The sequence below is a fragment of the Macaca thibetana genome, chromosome 1, assembly GCF_024542745.1.
Source record: "Macaca thibetana thibetana isolate TM-01 chromosome 1, ASM2454274v1, whole genome shotgun sequence".
NCBI lineage: Eukaryota > Metazoa > Chordata > Mammalia > Primates > Cercopithecidae > Macaca > Macaca thibetana.
In genome coordinates, this window is record NC_065578.1 from 89,010,303 (window position 1) to 89,035,756 (window position 25,454).

Below are 25,454 nucleotides of genomic sequence, written 5' to 3' on the forward strand. Positions count from 1 at the left end.
ATCAGATGACTAATGAGTTAATCGAGAAGAGAGATGATAGTGGATGGGACCAAGGTGGTAGCCATGGAAGTGCATAGTTAGAAAGTAGAGCCAACAGAATTTCCTACTTCAATATGAGTTGCATGAGATAAAGAGTCAGGGATAACTTGGGGCTTTTAGCCCAGGCAACTGGAAGAATGGAATTGCCATTTAGTAAGGGGTAAAGCTATGTGGGGTGCACGAGTTTTGGGGAGAAATCAGGAGTTCAGTTTTGAAGATGTGGAGTTTGAGGTGACTATTAGATGTGAAAGTAAGAAACCCAACTAGGCAGTCAGAAACACAAGCTGGAGCTCAGGGAAGAGGACTGAGTAAGAAATATAAATGCAGAGTTGTTGGCATAGAAGGGGAATTCAAAGCTATATAACCGGATGAACTCATTGAAGGGAGTGAGTTTGGTGTCCTGAAAGGCAAGAGAAGTCCACTTGAAGAGGCAGTAGTATTCAATGGTGTCCAGTGCTGCTGAGAGGTCAAATAAGGACCAAGAATTGTTGACTGTATTTAGCAGTATGGAAGTCATTGTTTTCCTTGGCAAGATCAGTTTTAGTGATGCTTTGGGAGTAAAACCCTGATTCAATTAAGTTTAAGATGGGGGCGGGGGATGAATTGGAGACAATGAGTACAGACAATTCTTTTGAGATCCATCCATAGTAGAAGCAGGCAAGAAGGTGGAGTATATGGGTACAAATTCATAGGCAGTTGAATTTGGTATATTTTCCTTTTTACAATTTAGTGAAGGGAACACTTATTTCATGGTTACCTATTAAGAAGCACCCACTCACTTAGATAGGTAACCCTAATTTTACCACTCTCCAAATACATTTATTATTTTTATTTAAATAGAGACGGGGGTCTTGCTACGTTGACCAGTCTGGTCTCGAACTCCTGGCCTCAAGCAGTCCTCCCATCTCAGCCTCCCAAAGTGCTGGGATTACAGGAGTGAGCCACCACACCCAGCCCTATGAATCCATTTTAGGAGGCACAGATCCACTTCTTTCTTCTTTTTGTGGTTAAGACATGTACCCTTAGTTTTTCTAGTTTCAATTTCGCCATATTATTTCTAACTATAGCAGTCTGGCAATTTCCCTTCCTCTTTGGACTTGATGTTGCTTCGTATTCGCAGAGGGTTATCCCCCACACTCCGCCCAGCTCCATTTCCTCCACAGTGCTTCTCCCCTTTCAACCTGCTCATTGCTAGTCTAGTCTTCATCATTTCAATTTCCTTAGCTGTGAGGAATGGAGACAGTTTGCCTCTTTAGCTAACTATGAGGCTAAGAGTTTAAGCCTGGTCAATATGGTGAGGCCTGGTCTCTATGAAAATTTTTTCTTTTAAATTAGCTGGGCATGGTGGTGCATGCTGTGGTCCCAGCTCTGGGGAGGCTGAGATGGAAGGATTGCTTGAGCCCAGGAGGTCTGGGCTACAGAGAGTGGTGACGGCACCAGTGCATTCCAGGCTGGGTGACAGGGCAAGAACCTGTCTCAGAAAACAAACAAACAAAAAACAACCCATAAGAATTTAAGTAAGTCTGAGAAGTGAAATGGGTTTAATTCATATAAAGAAATATTGAAATGGGTCTAACCCATACAAATAATAGAAAAGATTAAAATAGTAGGTAGCACAGGGGAGGAAAGAAAATGAGAAAACATTTGTTTTACCATTTACTTAGACTGAACGCCTACCATGTAATTTTAAAGCATAATATGTATTGAGTTCCTGTCTTTTGACAATAAGAAGGTGCTCTAGATATTGCATATTGCATATTATATTACATTCTTAAGAGTCACACTAGATTAAGAAATTTGGTCACACTTATAATATGTGGTTGCACTTAGGTAACATTTACTGAGCAATGCCTATTCAGCACTTGGCTAAGCCCTTTCCATGTCTTATGTCATTTAATTATTTCCCTCATAATAAACTGAAGTATGTATTGGTATTCCCACTTCAGAGATGAGGAAACCGAGAGAGGTGAGAGAGAGGCTCAACTAATTTGAAACTCTTCAGCATTAATACCACTTTCAAGCAAATATACTGTACATTTATTTGTATATGACTATGAAGGTATATCCCTATTTAGCCCCTTCCCCCCAGGGCTATTTTTCATTCTACAAGGAATTCATCATGACATTACTCATAAGCCACCTCAGTGCATCTGAGATCAATTTACAGTTTGATTGCTGCACAATTTTTCAAAAACATGTTTACAGATTATTGAAACCCATATTGCCTACCATATGTTCGGCACTCTACTAGGTGATAAAATTGAAGAATGCAAAATCACTCCTCCAAGGAGCTCAGATTCTTCCTTTGTAGGAAAGTCAATATTCATTCCCTCATTCAGAAGTATTATGGATTGTCTTGAAGCATGCTATAGTTTAGGTAAGAACAAATCAAGTTAGAATCATCATACTTGGTAAGAGGAGATGCACAAATAATGCCCTTTATCTTACATGGTCCTTTTAGACAGAACTGTGATTAAGCGCTTGGACCTCTAGAGCCAGGCCACCTGACTTAAAAATCTAGCTGTCAGTTAAAGTCTATGTGGTATTGAGCTAGTCACAGAGCCTCCTTAAAGCCTTCTGTTTCCCATCTATTAGATGAGGATAGTATCTCATGCGGTTGCTGTGAAGACTACAGGTATGTGTAAAGTATTTGGAAGAGGACCTATGTAAGTATTAGTTGTTACTATTGTGATACAGATTTACCAAGTGCTGAAACAGTTGCCAATTCTTAACTATAACAAGTAGCAAAGGATGGTAAGTGCTCTATAAGTTTTTGTTGAACAGAACTTCCTAGAAGCCCTGTGTTTCTCTGTAGATATGTCTAGAGTAGACTCAGATTCCTTTTCCATCATATTTCTTCATTCTGAACCCAACGTCAAATCAGTTGTCCTTTGCTGCCTCTGTTCTGTTTTTTATGGAAAAGAAGCTGATGGGCTTTTTTTGTTTTTACATTGTAGATGATCAGTTATTTTTCATTACTTATCACTGGTAGACTTCTTACTAATTTTATCCATGCTATAGTCTGAATATTGTGTCCCCCCCGCCCCTCCATTTTATATGTTGAAATCCTAACCCCTAAAATGATGGTATTAGGAGGTGGTTCCTTTGGGAGGCATTAGGTCATGATGGCAGAGCCTTCATGAATGGGATTAGTGGCCTTAAAAAGGAGGCCTGAGAGAGACCTTCACTCCTTCTTCCACTATATGAAGATACAGCAAGAAGTCACCCTCTATGAACCAGAAAGAAGGCGCGCGCGTGCGCGCGCACACACACACACACACACACAGATGTGGAATCTGCTGTTGCCTTGAACTTCCTAGCTCCCAGACTGTAAGAATTTTTTATTTTATTTATTTTATTTATTTTTTTGAGACAGAGCCTCACTCTGTCACCCAGGCTGGAGTGCAGTGGCATGATCTTGGCTCATTGCAACCTCCACCTCCTGGGTTCAAGTGATTCTCCTGCCTCAGCCTCCAGAGTAGCTGGGATTACAGGTGCCTGACACCACTCATAGCTAATTTTTTTATTTTTAGTAGAGACAGGGTTTCACCATGTTGGCCAGGCAGGTCTCAAACTCCTGACCTCAGGTGATCCTCCAGCCTGGGTCTTCCAAAGTGCTGGGATGACAGACATAAACCACCACACCCAGCCAATTTCTGTTGCTTATAAGCCACCCAGCTTATGGTATTTTGTTATAATAGCCTGAATATACTCTAAAACAATCCTTTAAATTTTTAAAATTACGTTTCTGATTATCAAAGTAATATGTGCTCAATATAAAAACAATTCAAACATACAGAACTTAATGAAAGGCCCAGTAATCCCACACCCAGAGATAATCACCATTAACATCCTGTTATATATGCTTCCAGATTTCTTCTGAAGCATACATTTAATAACATGTATATCTTAATGCAAAAAAATACAAAAAATGGAATCATACTATTCATATTGTTCTGCAGCCTTTTTTTTTTTTTTTTTTTTTCGCTTACAGATTTTGGACATTCTTCCATGTAGGTAAAAATAGATCTAGCTTATTTTTGTTCATGGCTGCTTATGGTTTCCTTTTACAGATCTAGCAAAAATTGCTTAAACAGTTTCCTACTGGGACTTTATTATTTGATTTTTACACCATTACATGTTTCCACTATTACAAACAATGCTGCAATAAGACACGTATATACATATTTTTGTACATGTGTAAATATTTCTGATATAACTTTTGCACATATATGCTTAAAGTACAAACCCTTACACATGCAATTACCTGTTCAAAGGGAACACACCTATTTATCAAAAATTTCCAAATGTCCTCCAAAGGGATTGTCCAATTTCCTCTTACTTTTACAAGTGTGTGAGAATGTCTATTTCTCCACATTTGACTGTTTTCTGAATATCACTTTTTTCTTTTCTCAATTTATACCAATCTTGAAATCATGTTTTTCAAATCTAGAATCACAATTTAAAACCCAGGGAAGATCAAAAGAACAAAGTACAGAAGACTGGGGTTTTTTTTGTTTGTTTGTTTGGTTTTTTTGAGACGGAGTCTCACTCTGTTGCCCAGACTGGAGTGCAGTGGCACCATGTCAGCTCACTGCAACCTCCACCTCCCGGGTTCAATCAATTCTCCTGCCTCAGCCTCCTGAGTAGCTGGGATCACAGGCGCGTGCCACCACGCCCAGCTAATTTTTGTATTTTTAGTAGACACGGGTTTTCACCATGTTGGTCAGGCTGGTCTCGAACTCCTGACCTCGTGATCCTCCCGCCTCAGCTTCCCAAAGTACCGGGATTACAGGTGTGAACCACCGCGCCGGGCCTACAATTTTTTTTATTTTTATTTTTATCTTTTACAAACAGCAACACATTCCAAATTCATTATAAGAGTGGGCTGTTTTCAATCAAAATATCACACCACTAGAGATCACACCACTAGTTGATCTCATCTCTTAGATCAGCAAACCTGACACTGATTAGATCACTTACACACACTCCCTGCCCACACACCTCCTTCTTGGCAGTGTGTGGAACAGGAGTGGCTGCTGGCAAGGAGGGATGGGGAAGGAAAGTGAGAGCAAAAGGGCCGAGGGCTCAGAATCCGGTGTCACTCTTGTAACGAGTCTCGGACGGTCCCTTGAGTGTATTCTGGACCTCTCTGTTCATGTTCCTGTTTGGGCTGCTCTTCATGTCCAATGCCTGATGGCCAAGTGCTCACCATCCAAGGGTCAATTCTATCATCTCTCTGAATCCTTTTCTGAAACCCTAGACAATCATTCTCTTTAATGTCTCACTATCTCTGAACCGACACCTTCCTGAGTACCTGTAACATTTGTGCAGCATGCTTATTAAGAATATTTAGATGCTGGGTAAACGTTGATTGAACATTTGCTGACATGGAGAGACATTGGTAGAAGACAGATTAGACTTCCCATGGTTTACAGAAACACATGGATTCAGATAAAAGAAGGTACTAAAGCACTGGGTTGAACCACATATTCTGTTACAACCAAATAATTCCAAATATCTCGCCTTAATTTATTTCTTGGCCCCTGCCTCCGCTCACCCACAAAAAAGACTGCAAATGAACCTTGATCCTGCAACAACAACAACAACAAAAAAGGGTGACACTATCGGGCTGCAAAACTCTCTTAGCATAGAACAATCTTTCATCTGCCTTTTTCAGATGTAAGATATTTTTGACGAAAAGAATAGGATGAAAGGGGCGGACTCAGATAAAAACGAGAGCCGACTTTCCAATACAGCTTTAATAGCAGACGGAACACATGAAGCTGAGAAACTATCCATGCCAAGTAGTTGTGTGTGCCCCAAAGCTCAGAAAAATACTTTCTCCTTAGAGTTGGAAGGCACTTAAGTGACTTTGTAGTGTAATTCAATCCCCCCAACCCCAGCGCCAAGTCTTAATAGCAGAGTTTTAGTCGACGGGACCGACTCCTTCGCCCAGGACGGGTGAAGGTTCCTGAGCTTGCCTCGCAGCTGATTGGCAGCGGCGCCTGCCCGGCACCGAACCCTGCCCAGGTGGGCGCTTGACAAAGCATTACGGCGATGGTGATGTAGGCTGCCGTTCTTCCCCTCCCAACCACCTGCTCAGCATCTAGCAGTCGCTCGCCGTCAGTCTCCAACCCCGGGCCACCTCCCTCGCCACACAGACCCGGTCCGGTCAGGCGCTGCAGGGCGACCGGAGAAAGTGCTCGCAATCACATGGAGGCCCGGGCCCGCCCCATTGGCTGCGGCCGGGCCAGTCGCGGCGCTCGCCGGCTGCGGTTGGTCCCAGAGCTGCAGCGCCTGCACTGGCCCGGAGTCCATGTTACGCTTTGTCTAATTCCCCTCGTTACAGAGTCATGTGCTGCTGCTCCCGTCGCCGCTGCTGCCGCTGCCGCCGCCCGTGGTGCCCCGGCTCCTCCGCCGCGCTTCGAGGTGGCAACCGCGGGCGGGGTCGCGGGAGCAGGGTACAGGGCGCAGCGCGCCTTCGCCGCCCCGGCGCGTCCCGGTGCAGCCGCCGCCCGCCGCGGGTGATGCCGCCACCTCCGGCCTCAGCATAAGCCGTGGCTCGGCGGCCGAGCTGCCCCCCAAGGTTGGTGCGCACCTCTCCCGGGAGGGGCCGGGGGCTGCGAGGGAAGGCGACGCGCAGGTGGAGCCGCGCCGAGCCGAAGCGCGCAACCCTGGCGCAGGCGCCGCGGCCCGAGCTGAGGTTGCGGCCGGGAACTCATTCGGGGACGTCCGGGGGTCGCGAGGAGGTGGTGGCGAGCGGAGTGGGCTCCCGTTTGCTGCCCCTGGGGCCTGGGAGATTGTTCCGCTTTCTGCAGTCTGAGCGTCGGCCGCTTCGGCCCCGGGCTGCTAGCCCTGCGGGAGGGGAGTGCGGTTGCCTGGCTCCTGGACCCCTCGCGCGCTCTCCCTTCTCTTGCCTCCCTCCGCCCAGTCCGAAAGGCGGGGAGAGGTGGTTTCGGCTCCGCTGGTTCCTCCCGGAGGTGGGTGTTTGGTGTCTGGCCTTGCTGCCCCGGTGTCCATAAGGTGAGCCCTTTAACTTCTCCAGAATCGCCTCTCCTTCGCTTCCTTCCTGTGCCGGGTGGGCTGCGCTGGGAGCCCAGCGGGCGGGGGCAGGGAGGTGAAGGCCGGCGCCCCGCCCCCGGCGCCTGTGGGAGGGAGCTGGGGGCCCGCAGGTGCACCCAGCCGGCCGCGGGCCATCTCCGGGTTGGGTACCGGTATAATCCGCTTCTAGCTTGTTTGGAGGCGTGGGCTCTTGGGAGCGGGACTTCTGCTCAAATCCTGTTCAGGAGCTTGGAAAGGAGGAGAATTGGGGGTGGTTGCCAGGAAGACCAGCACCTCCGGTTACTAGAGGGTTTATAGGGGCCTTCTCCTTTCCGTCCCCCTTTACTAGGGAGTATCCCTTGCAGATAAATGAGATTTTTTGATTTCTTAAAAAGCCAGCTGCAGTGAAGAAGAACTGCTGCAGGTCGAGGGGAAGAGAGGTAGGTCCTTGCTGGAGAGGGAGACGTGGGCTCTGAGGTCCCAGGAGCACGCAGTTGGGGTGAGTGTGGCCGAAAGTGTAGAGGTAGGGTTGTGGGAAAGAAACAGCCGAGGTGAGAGGGAGGGCGCACTCAGGATGTAGTCGGAGAGATGGGGAATAGGTACGGGGGAGTCCTAGCGGAATGTGGGGCCCAGCTGGAGCCGCTTGGGCTTATATTTGGCTCCTCGTTGCCTCGCAGATTTCTTGCTCTTGGATCTTGAAAAATATTTTTTGTTGGACAAAGAAAACTTTGAGGACATATTTTGGAAGAGAGATAGGACTAAAGAGCTGACTTCTGGAAACTTTCCTTGGCAGCTTTGGTAGTAAAACTCCGTTCAGGCAGCGTTTATTGAGCACCTATTACGTGGTTTGTACTGGACTTTGGAAGAGTCTGGACAGGCAGGGAATTCCCGTTTGCAGTAATGGTGAGGGCTGTCTACCTTATAAACAACCAAGGGGCCCCTCCCAGTGCCAAGAGTGAGAGTGATTCACACCTTCCTCGCCAAAGCATCTGGGACCTCTGCTTCTTACCTGTCGGAAGAACCCTGCACCATATTCCATAAATGGGGTGTGCAGGCAGCATTTATTTTTACAGTCCAAAAATAGTGACCAAACTCCTACTGTCAGCTAGGTCAGAGTTGGGGTTCTTGCTTCACCTGTCTTGACACCAACTAACTAAATCCCTGTTGAGATCCAAGTGCAAGATGGGGAAGAATCTGAGATGAAAATTAGGTGGTTAAAACAGGAGTCACGAAAGTTGATTTGGGGTGTTTGATCTCTGTAGGTTACTTATGGAGCCCCCCATAAAATGATTGGGTAATCTATGGAGCCAGGGAAAAATTCCAAAATCTTGAATTGGCACAGTTTATTTACATATTTGAACACTTTGTATTAGATTTGTCTCGTCTTTATTTAGGGTGTATGTGTGCATGTTGATTAAAACCTAACAGATTAGAAGGTTGGAGAGGAAACTGTCCTTAGATGACCCAGCCTTCCATTACCATGTGGAGTAGCATATGATGCAACAGTTAAAGTATTGAGCCATATTCATATCGTTTTCTCCCTGCTGTGTTTTCCAGCATTTAAAAAACGTGATAAAAACTTAGCCCCTTTTTTCCTCAAAATCGCTAAAGTTTAATGGAAAAAAAAAAAGAAAAAAGAAAAAAACTAGGCCCCCTTTTCCCTTAATTTTTATATTATGCAGAGTTTTTAAAAAATAATTTTAGAAAATTCTGATGTGTTTGTCATGTCCAAATAGTTAAATTGTTTTGGTAGCTATAGTTTGGAAATTAGACTTGATTCCTGTCTCAGTACTGCTGACAAAATAGCTATTAAAGTCAAAAGTTTGTCCCAACTTTGTAATCATGATTATTATGTTGTTGAAGTGGTAGCTTGTAAGGGATTTCAGTTATTTTTAATTGGAGCTGGTGTTTGACATTCTAAGAAACACCAGTTAATATTTGTTGAGTGCCAGCAGGAAGCAGAGAACTGGAGTGGGTGCTGTGGGATCTTAACAAGGCAGGAGAGGATTCTCCTAGTAATCACAGAGAGCAGATAAGACAGGCACACATGAGGATGCCAGCAGAAGCAGATAGTTATAGTTGTCTAAGAATCCAGGGTGTGTGGAACCAGATGAAAGTGTATGAAGTATGTTGAGGGAGGAGTGGAAATCTGAATTGACTTTTGACAGTGGTCAGGGAGGGGGAACAGAATATATGACTAATAAAGGAGGGTAGAGGGAACCTAGTTAGTGAAAAACTTAACCACAAGTCAGTGGTGTTAATCATTTGCTTCAAGACCAGTGGCTCTCAGAAGTAGGCAGTTTTGCTTCTCAGCAGACCTTGAGGAATGTTGGAGACATTTATGGTTATCATAGCTAGGTGGCAGGTGCTGCTGTTATCTAGTGGCTAGAGGACAGGGATGCTACATAAGCGTCCTACTGTGCACAGGACATCAACCCCCTTCCTCCTAAACAAAAAATGATCCTGTCCAAAATGGCGATAGTGCCTGCCCTTAGACCTCAGAATAGGTCTTAAAGGGAGGTGGTTCTTGACATGGGAGGAATAATAACATTGAGCTTAGGAAGCTGATGTGGGAGACTTCTGTGATCAGGTCTGATGTGATTAGGGTCTGGGCAAATCATTATTGAAAGAAAGGGGCAGTTTGGAGGGAGATCATAGCAGATGAACACAATATGATAGTGGAGTAAGATGGGAATCATAGAATCAGAATTGGCATTTTAGAGGGGCCCTATCCAATTTATTGATTTTAATAAATTCTTACCCTTTCTAGGTAACCTTTGTTTAAATAACCCCAGAAACTGTGAACTTCTCCTGAAGACAGGTTATTACACCTTTGGACTGTTTGTTGTATTATTACTTGAACTGAAGGCTGTCTCCTTGAATTTTTTTTTTCCAATGATTTTATTCTTTTCGAGCTGCCTACTCTCTTTGAATGCACCAAGAGAATATGATGTCCCCTTACCCCCAGTTGATTTTCCTAATGCAAACTAGTCCCAATTCTTTTCACAGTCTTTTATTGGGATGTGGTTTCTTTTTTTTTTTTTTTTGAGACGGAGTCTTGCTCTGTCACCCAGACTGGAGTGCAGTGGCCGGATCTCAGCTCACTGCAAGCTCCGCCTCCCGGGTTTACGCCATTCTCCTGCCTCAGCCTCCCGAGTAGCTGGGACTACAGGCGCCCGCCACCTCGCCCGCTAGTTTTTTTGTATTTTTTAGTAGAGACGGGGTTTCACCGTGTTAGCCGGGATCGTCTCTCCATCTCCTGACCTCGTGATCCGCCCGTCTCGGCCTCCCAAAGTGCTGGGATTACAGGCTTGAGCCACCGCGCCCGGCCGGGATGTGGTTTCTCGATGTCTTCTCAGTTTATCAGCATCTCACATGGAGAATCTGGAATTGAATATGTAATTGAGATGTGATCTGGCCAACAGAGAGTACAGTAAGATGGCTGTCTGCTGAGACCTAGACATAAATGTCTACTTACTGCACCTTAAGCTTACAACTGCCTTTGGTTTTCTTAGGCAGTGCTGAGCACCAACTTCTTTATTAGATAATCATGTTTTGGATAGTCAAAACCCCCAGATATTTGCTCTGTGAGCTGTTGCATCCTGTATTTCTTCGGCAGATTTTTTTTGGAGAAGTTTTTGTTGTTGTTCCTTCTCAATGTTATCCTATTTATTTTGATCCAATCTTCTAGCCTTTGACATTTTTGAATTTATGTCTTCTAATTATATGAGAGAGGAATGGAGGATGACTTTGTTGAAAATGGTAGTCAGTCAGTACTATGTAAAACTCAGTAGTTTGGGGGCACTGTTGGTCCTGTGTGAGAGCTGGGATCACTGAGTGATGGAGGTGAGTTCTAGGGCTAATTAGCCCTTATTTTGGGGGCTTTTGAGAAATCTAAATGCCAGGCCACATGGCATTCAGCTCTTGAAATGTTTGCACCTGTGGTACCATTTTGAAATTGTTCGAGTCTGTTGCAAGCTTCTGAAATCTGAATTCCTTCCTCTGGGTCTTTGTAGTTCTGTTTATGTATCTGGAAGAGAGTTTCTAACGTTTTGTGCAAATCTGAAGCTTGCGGGGTTCGAGTTGCTTTTGAAAATTGTGAGAAGGTAGGATAACTGGCAAAAATCAACTATGGACTTGGTTCCCACTCAGGCTAAGCTTTGTTTTCTTTTTTGCTAATATGCCTCAAATATTTAGTGACAGACTTATATTTAGGGAAGGAGAGAGGATTGAGGTTTAGAAACAAACCTTTTTCTCAGAGCTTGGCTTTAACTTGTCATTGATGTAAGTTCATACTTGATTTTACAGTCTTCACTGCAAAGACATTAGGAAATTACCATTCCCAGATGTCTTCTGAAGCTGGCAGGTAAGAAATCCCAGGTAACTTAGTGCCAAGTTCTCCAAATACTCTGGCTCTATCCAATGAACTAGATTTAATAAATTACTTGATTTGGGTGGTAGCTATCTCACAGTGTTGAAGGAGAGCTAGAGGAAGATTTCAAATCTCATGGCCAATGTGTGTGACCTCTTTGTGATGAACGTCCATTGTGCCCCAATCCTCTGTTAGTGTGTTGGCTGTCCAGATGGTGCAGTCTACTTGGTTTCCCTTCTCTACCAGTCCATATGGGAAACCTCTTTATCTCCTCTGGAGATGAAGGATAATCCAATGAAAAGAAGGGATGCCTTCTGAATATTTGAGGTTTTTTGAGGGGAAAAGTATTGCTGTCCTTTTATATTTTCGAAGTTGAAGTCTTAGAATTAAGGACGCAGTTGTGTCATTTTGAATAGAAAGACTTTTCAGCTGGAAGGGATTAACCCTTAAATTTTATAGTTGAGCATATCCAGGCACAGGGAGGTGATGTGATTAGCTTAAGTTTACACATGTAGTGACAGAGTAGGCATTAGAATCTATCTGCCTTAAAGACCAACAATAAAGGCTAAGGATCAGGATTTCTTCTCTGCTTAGAGGTGTGTAAACAGTGAGGTCCCTTGGGTCTTATTTATATAATTGATCTAAAAGAAGGAGCACACAGTGGAATTTCTAAGTTTGCAGATGACAGCTTTTCTGGATTATGAAATGTCTAACCACTGGGGATTTGCTCCAGGGAAACCACACTAGGATGTATTAGTCATCAGAAGATTTGCAGGTGAGTTTCTTGTTGGCTAATAGGTGGTTGGGTATTAAGGGGAAATTATAGAATTTTCATAGGATGGTGTTTTGTTGGATAAACTCAGGGAAGGGCTTTGAAAATACCTTCATGTTGTTGTCCTGACTTGCTGTTGCAGAAAAACAAAAACCATGAAATACTAGGCTTCGTCAAAAAGATTTTGGGGCTGGGCATGGTGGCTCACTCCTGTAATCCCAGCAGTTTGGGAGGCTGAGGTGGGCAGATCACCTAAGGTCAGGAATTTGTGACCAGCCTGGCCAACGTGGTGAAACTCCGTCTCTACTAAAAATTAAAAAATTAACCGGATGTGGTGGTGGTGCCTGTAATCCCAGCTACTCTGGAGATTGAGGCAGGATAATCACTTGAACTTGGTCGGCGGAGTTTTCAGTGAGCTGAGATCGTGCCATTGCACTCCAGCCTGGGCGACAGAGTGAGACTCTGTCTCAAAAAATAAAAAAAAAGATTTTGGAAAAAAAAAACCAAAATGGAAAATACAGTCTTAATTGAGTTTTCACAGTGTGTTTTTTCCCCCAAAGTCATGGGCACCTAACCTTCAGAAAGACACTCGAGCTGGAATGACCATTGTAATGATACCTGGAATATTTGGACATTGCTGCTAGAATGTAAGCTTCATGAGGACAGGGTCCTTGCTCATCTGTTTCTCTGATAGAAATATCAGGATTTCTAGCACCTGGAAAGAGTCATCTGAGAGGAGATGGCATGGAGGTCTGTGAAGCCACAAGGATAGGGCCATAGGCAGCCTTGGTAGTTCACTTTATTCTAATAAGTCCAAGTGTGCTATTTTAGTTGCCTCCTTGTCTTCATGCTCCAGCACTCTGTCAGTGTGGTGAGGGTAGGGATTTATCTCTCTTGTTCTCTACTGATTTTCTAGTGCCTTGCACATGGCAGACCCTCTATTAGTATTTGTCACCCAGAGGAATGAATGAAGAGTTATACCTTAAAGCTTTACAAGATATAAATTCAGGATGAATGCCAAGAAATATGGTTTTTCTTAACCCTGGCTGGCATCAGAATCAGTCTGGGGAATATTTTTAAAATACGTATATTCAGACCCTTCCCCATGCCTATTGAATCAGAATCTGTGGATATGGAGTTTAGTTTTGAAAAGAGCCCACCCTGCCTCCAAGTAATTCTCACGTGCAGCTCGGCTCAGAACCACTGTCTTAGTAGTTGTGCACGAAGGCTGGATGCTGACTGAACACACCTTCAAATGGGTTTGAAACATTTGTGGCCAGCGAGCCCATCATTGGTTATTAAGACAAAAGAGAAGCTTTAAGAATATGTCAGTCTTCTTGGAAGGTGTAGTGACCCAAACAGCACATAGTCCACCATGGCCCTTGGTTCCTCTATGAGATAGTGCAGCCCGGGCTGGATGGGCGATGGGACCAACTCCCAGTTCATCCTTGAGCAGTTGTTTCCAGAGTGGGTCCTTGATGACAGTTTCACCAGCCCATGAAAAAGTGAGAAGAGTAAAGACAATGCAACAAGCTTTTCTGTTTCAACTTTAGTGCTAAGTTTATTCAATTACAAGAGTCTGTTTTTTTGTTTTGTTTTGCTTTTGTTTTGTTTAATCTTGGGTTGTCCTTCCTACTGGAGGGTTGGCTTGTTTTTTCATGTTATGAAAGGCTGGTGATGGTTTTTTGGTGTCATTTCTAAGTCCAGTTTTAAGCTGGCAATTTTATGATAGTTTTTCTTTTGACATTTTACTGGCCCGTGAAATCAAAAGTCTGGGAACTACTACTCCTCTGAGGTTTTCAAGAGGTCTATATCTACCCCTTGACACCTGCTATTGGGGAACGCTCATAAATATGGTGTTAGGTTCCATTACAAGCATTTTTTTTTTAAACATTTTTTTCTTTCCTGTTATGCTTGCTGGTAATAGTTAGGAATAGTGCCAGAGAAAGCTTCACTTCCCCAGCAACGCATAAATCCCATTGCTACATATTAGCATCAACAGATAGCCAGCACTGCAACGAGTTCTACAGAACAAGGAGAAGAAAGGATGTACAAGAGGACACCTTTTTCTCTGATGGTCATTGGCCGCCAGAAAGGTGTGTCTCAAAATCTCTCGCGCTATAGAGACGGGACAGAACTCTTCAGACCGGGTATAAAATGCCATCAGTCAAAATTCTCTTCACTGATTGCTTACAACCGAATTTTAAGAAATATTAGAAAATTAAAATTCTTGGAAAAATGGTCCCCCTGATGCTTGCAGTGGCACTCTGCTGAACAGGCTTTTAAAATCAGTGTATTCTCAGATATGGCTACTTTTTTGTTTTTGTATTTAACTTATCTGGTTAAGAAGTACTTGGACAATGTATAGAACACCTAAAGTTATTAATAATAACAGCTATTTATTAGGCACTTATTGGTTGTCCAAACCTATGCCCTGGAATTTACATGTATTCTCATATATCCTCAAAACAATTCTGAGTGAAAGGTAGACTTATTCCTACTGTACAAATGAGGTCATAAGGCTGGAGACGTTATGTAATTTACAACAATGTCACACAGAAGTGGCGGAGGTGGAATTTGAAACCAGACTCATTTTATACCAGACTTTTATATTTTAAACCAGACCTCTAAATATTTTGTAATATATACCTATTCTCTCTTTTTTTTTTTTTGAGATGGAGTCTCACTCTGTTGCCCAGGCTGGAGTGCAGTGGCGCGATCTCAGCTCACTGCAAGCTCCGCCTGACGGGTTCACGCCATTCTCCTGCCTCAACCTCCCAAGTAACTGGGACTACAGGCGCCTGCCACCACACCCAGCTAATTGTTTTTTTTTTTTTGTATTTTTAGTAGAGACGGGGTTTCACCGTTAGGCAGGATGGTCTCGATCTCCTGACCTCATGATCCGTCCACCTCGGCCTTCCAAAGTGCTGGGATTACAGGCGTGAGCCACTGTGCCCGGCCTCAATATATACCTATTCTCTTATCTACTGTTCCCTTTCTCATTTCTGCACATTTCTTTGTATTTATTTTATAACACCTATGATACCTAGTAATATTTCTGTTACAAGAAAAAGAGAATCAGGTTTTGAGGTGTAAAGGTACCAGATAATCCTCTGGTTCGTGCTGCATGTTTGAAGAGTAAAGTTGTAGTGGCATCCCAGCATTTAGGCTTCCAGGCCAATGCTCTTGTCATCCCAAGTTGGTCTTAGAAGTATCAGCCTATTGATAAAACTACTTGAATGAAATTTTATCCCGGAATTGAGAGGGTAACTTTAAATCACTTAATTGTTCTGGTGTTTTCTCTAGCCCTGTTCTCTTTTGTCACCCATATTGATGATAGAATGCCACTTGTAAAGTACATCTTAAGCACCCTCTTCCTAGTTAAATCTCACCCACAATAACTACTGTGCATAAACATATCATGTAAAGATATACCTAATATTTGCTAAGGTGTTATGTCTTAGCTGAAAAAACTGCTATAACAAATGTTTGCTGAATAAATGCCATAAATGTATTCAATAAAACTATTTTTTTCATTTACATTACCTCAAAGTAAATGAATGAATAAATAAATATCCATTTATCTATATCATATTCATAGGCTGTTTCATTCGTACCTTTATTTTTTAAATACAATAAAATTATGCTTCATTATACTCAAGTATAATCTCTTTACTGGAGTGAATTTATTCTGTTCAAGTTTTACTTTAACAATTGTATTATTTATCTTAATATTTAGCCAGTAATAAAGTACAAAGTGGGAAGTGGGCTGCGGTTTTATACATCTTGCACAAACACACACTCAGAGAGAGAGAGGAGAGATGCACTTGTTCTTCAACTTAGCTCTCAAGGCATTTTTCTATTCCAAAATAGTTTATCTTTCACCTGTTCTAAATTATTTTCCTTATAACTTATTTATACCTGCTAAGTTCTGTACCAAGCAGAAGTTAGATCTGTAATTTCTGTGCTAATCAGAGTTGGATACTAGCAGTAGCCTAGGGGTCTTGAGCAAATAGTATGCCTCAGAGATGATTTGTGGCAGCAGGCACTCGCCCTCCAGGTGGGGTCATCAGGAGTAGGAGGCCCATCAGAAGTGCATGGTTGCCGCATGGGAATGTGGGCTGGTGTTGCCAGATTTTCTGATTTTTCACTGTAAGCCAGAAATCTGGATTATTGTGTGAAATCTGATTTTAAAGGTTGGCTAATTCAACATTTTAGAACTTCCTGTAAACCAAACAAAATAGCTTTGTGAGCTGGAAACAGCCTCTTTAGGCCCTTAGAGATAGCCCTTTCGTGGCCATATAAATGGAAGCATAGGGTTTGAATAAAAAGCACAATACAGGTTTTTTGTTTTGTTTTGTTTTGTTTTGAGATGGAGTCTCACTCTGTAGCCCAGGCTGGAATGCAGTGCTGTGGTCTTGGCTCACTACAACCTCTGCCTCCTGGGTTCAAGTGATTCTCCTACCTCAGCCTCCTGAGTAGCTGGGATTACAGGTGTGCACCACCACACCCAGCTAATTTTTGTATTTTTAGGAGAGAGGGGGTTTCGCCGTTTTGGCCAGGCTGGTCTTGAACTCCTGACCTCGTGTGATCTGCCTGCCTCAGCCTCCCAAAGTGCTGGGATTACAGGCATGAGTCACCACACCTGGCCCACAATACACAGTGGACATAAAGCGAAACTTGATTTCATCCTTTTCTCCCCCAACCCCAAACACAAAGCAGAGCAAAGCAAACCCCAAGCCCCATACTTTTAATAAAAATTTCTGGCCTTTAAATGTGGCGTATTACATCTGGAGTGGTTGCATTTGAACAGTTTGTCTGGCCTGAGGAGGAATAGGTTTAGGGAGAAATAGGTAGATTATGCATATAAAGGGGGAGAGGATAGGTGGGACACACACAGAGAGAGAAGGGAGGGTAAGAGCCACTTGGAGTTGAGTAAAGAGATCATCTACCCCAGGAGATACGGGAAGATTTGTTCATATCTTAAAATTGATTTGGGGTAAATGGGGAAGAAAGAGAAAGAAAAAAGGTCAATATTTAGAAATAGTGCAGAATCTATGTTGGCAAGGTGCAAAGAGTGCTATTATTTTGCAATTCCTAGTGTATCATGTTAATGTATACTGTGGCTTCTCCAAAAGGGGAATTGGAATGAAAAGGAAGGGAAAGAGTTTATGTCAGAAAGAAGACTAGGGAGTGAGATAAAGAAGAGAGGTCCAGAGAACAGCTGATAGCAAAAAGTAAACCAAGAAAGCTGGAAAATGTTTGCATCGTGGAAAGATGGCTATGTTAGAGTACAAAGCATCACTTTTTCCCCCCACCCCAACTACGACGTCGAGGGGTATGCACAGCATTCCCTAGGAAAAAGATGGTTTGGAACAGCAGCTTGTTTTGTTTTTGAAGGGCCAGCCTCCAGGGTCCCTTTGTGTGAAGCGGTGTCAGCGGGGCTGCGTCTGCCCTGTCAGGGCACACTGCTGGGAGGACATTGTCCACTGGGTTTTAGCCCCTCTCTACCATCTGGGTATCCTGGTGCAGGACAGGACCTCAGACCTTTACTGTGACCCCAATAGTGCTCCTGTCTTTAGTTTTATTTGCTTTTCTGGGGAAAATCCAACATCGTTTGTGTAATTTGTTGTACATACAGCCTCTTTGAAAGAGAAGAGAGTAATATTTGAATAGATTTCTGCTACTAGCAGAATCCTAGTCTGAGAGGATTTTTAAAAGCATTTTGCTCTTAATCATCCCAAGTGTATAGTACTTTGTTCCTGGAATTTCAGCATTTTCTAGTGGTTGGCAGTAGGGGGACATCTTTTGATCCATCTGCAGGTTTTATTCCAGTCCTAGGACTGTCATCCCTGTATGATCTGAGCTATGTCTTTCGAGACTGGTATAACTTTAAATTTCTGATAGTTTGGTTGCTTTTTAGAATAAATGCATTTTAAAATGTCCCCTTCTATTTGTTACTTTAATGCAGTAAGGATCTTTATGGATTTTTTCCCCCTTATGGAAACCATTTGTAATATTGAGAGAATGGGTTTAGGTTTTCTTGCAGTGTTGTTGGGAAAAAGAAAAATTCTTCAAATTCCACTGCTCGGCCTTCTAGGGACTCGACTCTACAGATGGAAATCCTGGAAGATCCTATCAGGAAGTGAAACTTGTAAATAATCTTTGTGCTCGTTTGGGGCATTATGCATTAACAAGTTGTACAAGAAGTCTTCTTTAACCTCCTTATAAAATACACTTAAAAAAGAATCCAGTCCTAGTGACTAATCTGGAAATAAGACTAGGAAACACTTCACCATGTGCCAGGCACTGTTTGCAGCACTTTACATATATTAGCTCATTTGCTTCTGACAACAGCCCCGTTTTGTAGCAGAGGAAACCAAGGCTGGGTTCTCTAGTCTGGCTACTACTCCCAATCACCATGAGCAGCCAGGGTCATTACAGGAAGTGGCAGAACTGTAATGTGAACCCAAGCTGCCATGGCTTCAGGATCTGTGCTTTTTAGGACTGCTTCGTTGCCCCTTGAACTCCCTCACAACAATGACGAACACAAATTTGCTTTAGAAACTTCTTTTGCCTTTCACATTACCTCAGTCTTAAAGTCAGCATCAGAGTTTGGTTGAAAAAAGAAAGAAAAATATATTCCTTCCCTGATCCCGCCTCCCCAAACCAAATGAACAAATGAAATCATGGAGACAGTTTCCATCTAGGAACAGAAACCTGACTAAAGGATCTTCCTGGAACACCATACTAAAATGCTGGACTGATCATTACAAAGGCTGTAGTTGGAGCCTTGTTGCTGTGACAACCCGCATCCTTGGCACCAGAATTGTTTTTAACAGCACAAAACCCATCTTGTTTTACCTTTACCTTTACAACTGGTGGATTTGGTGAGCTTCTGAGAGCACTTTTTAAATTGCTTTTTCCAACCTATATAGAGGCAGTGGGAAGGACCTAGGATTTGGAGCATAAAAGACTTGAGTTCTAGTCCCAGCACTCTCTTCTGTGGACTTGTGTGACCTTGGGTTTCATCTCCTGTAAATGGGGGAGGGGACAATCCAATAGGATTGGTGAGGATAAGAAGCTATTATATATGACAGTATTTTATTCACAACAATAGCCATGTGTGTCTTGCAGTGAGCTGACCAGCAAGTCCTTTGTGAGTCTTGGAATGCATTTTCCATGGGTGGGTGGTGAGGTAGGTGGTTGGGGAAGGTTTGTGTTGTTGATCTGAACCCCTTTTCTTTCCTGTTCTCTCCTTACCTGTATTCTAGTGTGAATGATAGTGTGGGTGTCAACTCAGTTTTTGGCCCAAATTCCTTTTCCTTGGTTTTCCCCCCTCCTACTTTGGGCTCTCTTCCAGTTTGCCTACAAAGTGCTATTTGTTGTAAGGGTGAAATAGGCAATTCTCTGGGCAGCGACACTGTGGCTGCAGGCAGTTACTGTAGTTCAAAGCAAACAGCCAAGCTAGAGTAGGAGGGACACTGACAGGGCTTGTTCATTAGAATTTTGAACATTAATTTTTGAAGGAAAGAAAAGAGAGTACAAATAGAATAGGAATAGAAATATTATGAAATTTTCTTTATAACAGAACAAAATTGGGTCAGGAGAAAGGACTAAGAAATCACTTAACATTTATCATTACTTTGAAAGCAAATGCTTTTACTGAGTAAAAGCAAATGCTTTTTGAGCATTTACGTTGTCTGCAATGCACTCTAGTGGGATGGGAAACAAAAGTTAACACTAAATATTAACAACAGCTATCATGTTAGTGCATTTCAGGTGGTCCACAGTGTGCCACTTTTCATGTTTTATGTCAGCCATGAAGGTTGGTGTCATTGGTGTTCCATTTCAAAGATTACAAAACTGAGGCTCAGTGTGTTTAAATAACCCGCTCAAGATTACAGTGCTAGTAACTAGCAGGGAGAGCTAAACTTTGACCTAGGTCTCTTTCTCGTCCACAGTATGAAAGATGAGTAAGATATGCCCCTGCTTTGAAGAGAAGACCTGCATGTAAACAGTTTAGTATAATTCAGCACAGTTTACAGTATATGTTGTAATTCTTGTGAGAGCTAAATTTTTTGGACATTTGCTCAGGAGAGACTGAAAGATCAGGGTGGTCTCACAAGTAGGGCCTTGAAGGATGACAAAGATGGTGACAGGTAGAGAATTGATGGGAGAACTGAGGGAACATTGGAGCAGCAAAGCATGGAGATGTAGAAGTACAGAATATGTTTGGGGAATGCTGCTGGGAGGGACTGAGGGATGGAGGAGGAAAGCAGCTGGATACGTAGTTTGGGACAGATTACAGAGGGGCCTAGAGTGTCCTGCTGAGGAATTTAGACTTCACTTGGTTGCTTTTGAATAAAGGTTATTCCATTGAAGGTTCTTGAGAAGGGAAATAATTTTGCCTTGATCTCTGCCTTCAGCAATTCTGATGGTAGCATGGAGGAAGAAGTAGAGTGTCTGCAGCGGGCTTTCGCCAACTAGGCTGCATCTAAGGATCACTTGGGAGTTTCCTAAATGTGCAGATTCCAGGAGCACCCCTCCACCTCTGTGATTTCAATGGTTCACATCTGGGGAGGGGCCTGGGAAAGTGTGTTTTGAAGGCCCTGCAGGTGGTTCTGAGGGCAGCCTGGTGAGGGAAGGGTTCTAGAGGGCATTGGGGCATTCTAGAGAAAGGTCTGAGCTGAAGCGAATTTTGAGTTTGTCATTGTATGGATGATTTTTTAAACCATGGGAGGGGGCCAGTCATCAAACTTTGTGGAAGATCTGTCTGTGTAGGTTCTATGGTTTGCTTTTTGTCCTGTGTAAGTATTAATCAGTAATCTCTCAGAGCATTGTCATTTGACTGAAGTTTTTCACATATATTTCCTATTCAAATCTACAATGTGGGATGGCTCTAATCCTTATGCCTCTGTGCTAGATTTCTCTGTTTTTGTTGCTGTTTCTTTTAGAAGGCAGAGGAATATATGGGACTTTATTGTGGGCTTTACCTGTCTTCAATGACAATTTCTTGAAGAGCATGAGCTCTGGAGTCTACTGCCTAGGTTTTTACTCTGCCTTTCCAGCCATGGGAACATGGGAAAGTTATTTAACTTTCTATAAAATGATGATATAACAATATTTTCCTCCTAGGGTTAGTTGTAAGGATAGTTTATATAAAATGCTTAGAACAGTTCCTGGCACATAGTTAACACTCAGGTGTTAGCTGCCGTTGCTGTTACTATTGTCATTAATTCTGCAGATACCCAAAGGATTCCTTGCCTGCATTGCTCACATATTGAGGGCTTCACCTTAAAAAATAACTGTACAAATTATGATTGAGAGTAGTAAGGGTGACATATTAGAAAGTTTTAATTATTCAGTGACCCTCTTTCCTTTCAGAGCCTTTTATTTTCTAGAAACATATGCTTTCCTCCCATAAACAAGCCTGCTAGGATATACTTAGAACCCATATCTGGGCAAGAACTTCTTCCTGCACGTTGGCTACAGAGCTAATAGTGCTCAGTTCTTCAGTCTCAGGAGCTGCATGCAATGATGTTCACTTTTACATTTCCTAGGGCCCAGCCTGAATATAGGTCATTTTGTTTTTTTCAAATGTTTCAGATCTCTCTTACTCTCATTGTTAGTTCTAAATCAACTGCTAACATTTAAAATACAGTTTTGCTGGGAGGACAGATAGTTCCACCAAGGGATAAGCTATTTCTCAACATTAAAGAAATTAGAAATTATAATTTATGCTTAAAAAAATAATGTTAGTTCAAGTTTTAGCTTGCTTCTCTGTCCCTTCTGTGCTGTTCTTTGTCCTGCCATGTGTTTGCAAACCATTCTCATGACCTTCTGCCTGTGCGGCATATTTGTAGTGGGGCCAGATTATACATACGCCACTGACTTTTTTCATCTGACCTCCTAAACTCAGCCTTTGAGCCCCTGCTTTTCTTTGGGTTTTCCTAGAGAAGTCTTGTTGAAAGGAATATTATTTCCCATGGAACTTTACTGATAGTGTATGGAATAATAGGACCATGCTCTGTGACGTTCAGACCCGAAGTCTTAACATTTTAAACATGTATCTATTTGCTATTGCTTACTTAGTTCAGTCTTGGCATTTTAGGTCTAGAGGTGGTTACTACCCATTGGACATCCATAGCCACTCCCTGCAAATTAAAGGGGACACAAAAATGAAACTGAACTTATGTTTTTCTTTACCTCTCTGCTAATTTAACTAAGTCAATTGGCTCGCCCTCATTTGCCCTCTTCACACCTCCCAAATTAATGTTATGTGCAAATTTGATTAAAACAGCGTGAGTAATTTCTAAGTTACTTTTGAATACGGATTGAATTCCACTCCTTGTGGCTTTTTTCTTCATCATACTGGTAGATGTAGACAGTGTTTTTCTTTCTAGCCTGCTTAACTTGTGTGGTTCTTGGAACAACATAAGTTTTAGTTGGTTTAGGATCCTGATTTCACAGGACACTGTATCAACTGCTTTACCAAGATCAAAGTACATGGGTTCACTGCATTCCTTTCAGTTGCCATTTCAGTTGTGCTGTAGCCAGGCAATCCTGGAGCCTTGAAATCCAGGATTCTGGTCAAGGTGAGGAAGCAGCCCTTCCTCCTGGCTTTTTCATTCTGCAAATATCTTTCCTTTCTTCTTAATATTTATTTATTCAGCAATGTGGCCCAGGCTCTGCATCCCTGACTTCCTAAAGCTTTCAGCCTAGTGCCCCTATGACCAGTGGTTACATTCTTGCTACAAACTGGAAAGTCTCTGAGCCCCTCACCCCACTCCTCCCCACTTCTTTTCTTCTGCTGTATTTATGGCACTGTACCTCATGAACTTTCACACTAGGGAAAGCAAACTCAATCCAATTGGGTCTTATGGGTAAGGAAATGTGTTGGTTAAAAGTAGACTCTGGTCAGCCAGGCTACTGAAGGTTTAGTATTTACTAGCAGTGTGACTTTGGGCAAATTACTTAACATCTCCATGTCTGTTTTCTCATCTGTAATATGGAGGTAATTAACTCCTACCTCACAGAGTTGTTGTCAGGAATAATTGAGTTAATACATGTAAAGTGCTTGGCATTTATTAAACTAGGGTTAGTTAAAAAATTGATGAACAAGCTATTAAAAGTTCATAATAAAGTTTCTGGAGTTTTCAGGTACTCCGTTTCTCTTTCATGCTATTTGCCTTGGCTATTCCATTACAGGCAAAGGAAAGGAGATGAAATTTAAAGTATCTAATTTTGTAACCTTAAATTATTCAGGAATTGTTTTTCTTCGTGTAGACTCCACTATAATGTATAATGGAGAATTGTATTCAAGATATGATGTCTGTGACTTACTCCTTATGAACTCTGAAAGTCATTTTTAAGAGCACTTCTTAATAATGAACATTATATTTATTTGACTTTCTAGGATCCAACCCTTTTACATTGTTGGGCTTTTTAATGTTATTTAAAAAACAAGATTGCCCAGACCAGGCATGGTGGCTCACACCTGTAATCCCGGCACTTTGGGAGACCGAGGGGGGTGGATCGTTTGAGTCCAGGAGTTTGACACCAGCCTGGGCAACATGGTGAAACCCTGTCCCTTTAAAAAAAAAAAAAAAGAAAAAGAGAGAGAGAAAGAAAGGAAAAAAGAAAAATTAGCTGGATATGGCGAGCGCCTGTAGTCCCAGCTGCTGGGGAGGCTAAGGTGGGAGGATTGGTTGAGCCCTGGAGAACAAGGCTGCAGTGAGCTGAGACTGTGCGACTGCACTCCAGCCCGGGCAACAGAGTGAGACTCTGTCTCAAAAATGAAAATAAGATAAATAACATTGCCCAAAGAGAATTAAAACAATGTTTCAAATAAGGAAACAGATACTACTACCACAGAAGATTAACAGACAAAACATGCTTTCCAAAGAAGAATGAATTATAGGACAGTATTTCGTCTACATAATACACATCAAAATCAACAGTCATTAAATAACCCAAGGCCATTCATTCCTGGCAGTCTGTGCTGGGAACATTTTGAACAGTCTTTTATACAGGTATTTGCATTTAGTCAGAATTTTGGGGTATCTTACACTTCTTTCACAGTATTATGCTTAGTAAATCCCAGTACATCAACCAACATGTCCTACTTTACATGCATTTTTTGCTTACTAATTGAAGAATGAGAGAGGAAGCTTGGAAAAATGTATTAAGATTTTGTTTATCACAGTTTGATCAGTGGATCTGTCTTACTATTTTATAGAATAATATTCAGCTGCAGCTCAAGTGCATATTTTACTTAATTTATATCTACTTATATTCCTATGGCTTAATGTCAGTTGGCCTATTGCAGAATACATGTTTATCCTTTACACTGTACCAAAATCTGGCGAGGTGATGACGGTGTATGATGCACTTGAGAGAGAACATTACAAGTTATGTTTTTAAGGTGGGATTTTTTTCTGAGCAAAAGATATGTAGTGCAGAATAATATATCCACAGCCAAAATGCGCCCACTCATTTCTATTCAATTAAAAGAAGGAAGAACAGACCCAGGTGAATTTTTGCTCCATTACTTAAGGCTTTGAGAATATCGCTTAGCATCTGTGAGCCCCGCTGCTGCTTCTGTAAAACATTAATGATAACACCTCCCCGCGAAGGCAGTTCTGAGAATTCATTGAGGCAGGGCCTGTGAGGGTTTGTCCTATGTAATGTTAGTAATTTTGTGCAAGGTGTGTGGGTTCATTGCATGTGTTTGGAAGCTGAGGAAATTGAAGCACTGAGCTTAGAGAGATACCAGCTCAGACCTGTAGCCACCCTGGCCCTATGTTTCTGCCTTGTGACTGGATCTTCTAAGTCATGCTGTGGGGTGCTTTAAGTAGTGCTTTCCTTATTGCTGGCTCAAAGCCAGGAAACTATCTTACAGGCATATTTTTTTTTAAAGATGATTTGCAACCCCTTGCTGCATTTTGTCATGTGAAATGACACTTACTCTGGTTTCTTAAAGATGGCTAATAATCCTCTATGGGTAAATGCCAATCAGGCCAGCCAGTTGGCTCTGAGAAAGGCTTCCTTGAAAGCCACAGTTCAGGTTTTGCAGAGGCCAGGAGGTGAATGTGAGTGCCAGAGACCTCCTTCCCAGAAAATCCTGTTGCATGTGCTACCCAGGAGGTGAAGACAAGGTAGGGACACTGCTGTGAAGACTGACAGTGCAAACAGGTCATCTCTTCAGTCACCAGACAGCTTGTC

The 25,454-nt window shown here is 42.5% G+C and overlaps 1 protein-coding gene across 4 annotated transcripts in view; it reads left to right on the forward strand.

Annotated features, from left to right (window-relative positions):
• The first annotated feature begins 6,356 nt into the window (after positions 1-6,356).
• The window catches only part of LRRC8D (leucine rich repeat containing 8 VRAC subunit D), a 118,673-nt gene continuing 99,575 nt past the window's right edge, over positions 6,357-25,454 (forward strand). Inside the window, exons 1-2 of one of the 4 annotated variants that reach the window (XM_050806378.1) lie at positions 6,558-6,628; positions 11,392-11,449. The gene's annotated coding sequence lies outside the window, so the exon portion shown is untranslated. Of the gene's footprint in view, positions 6,629-7,222; positions 7,524-11,391; positions 11,450-25,454 lie in introns of those variants that run through there. The other 3 variants (XM_050806360.1, XM_050806389.1, XM_050806398.1) reach the window with 3 other exon arrangements.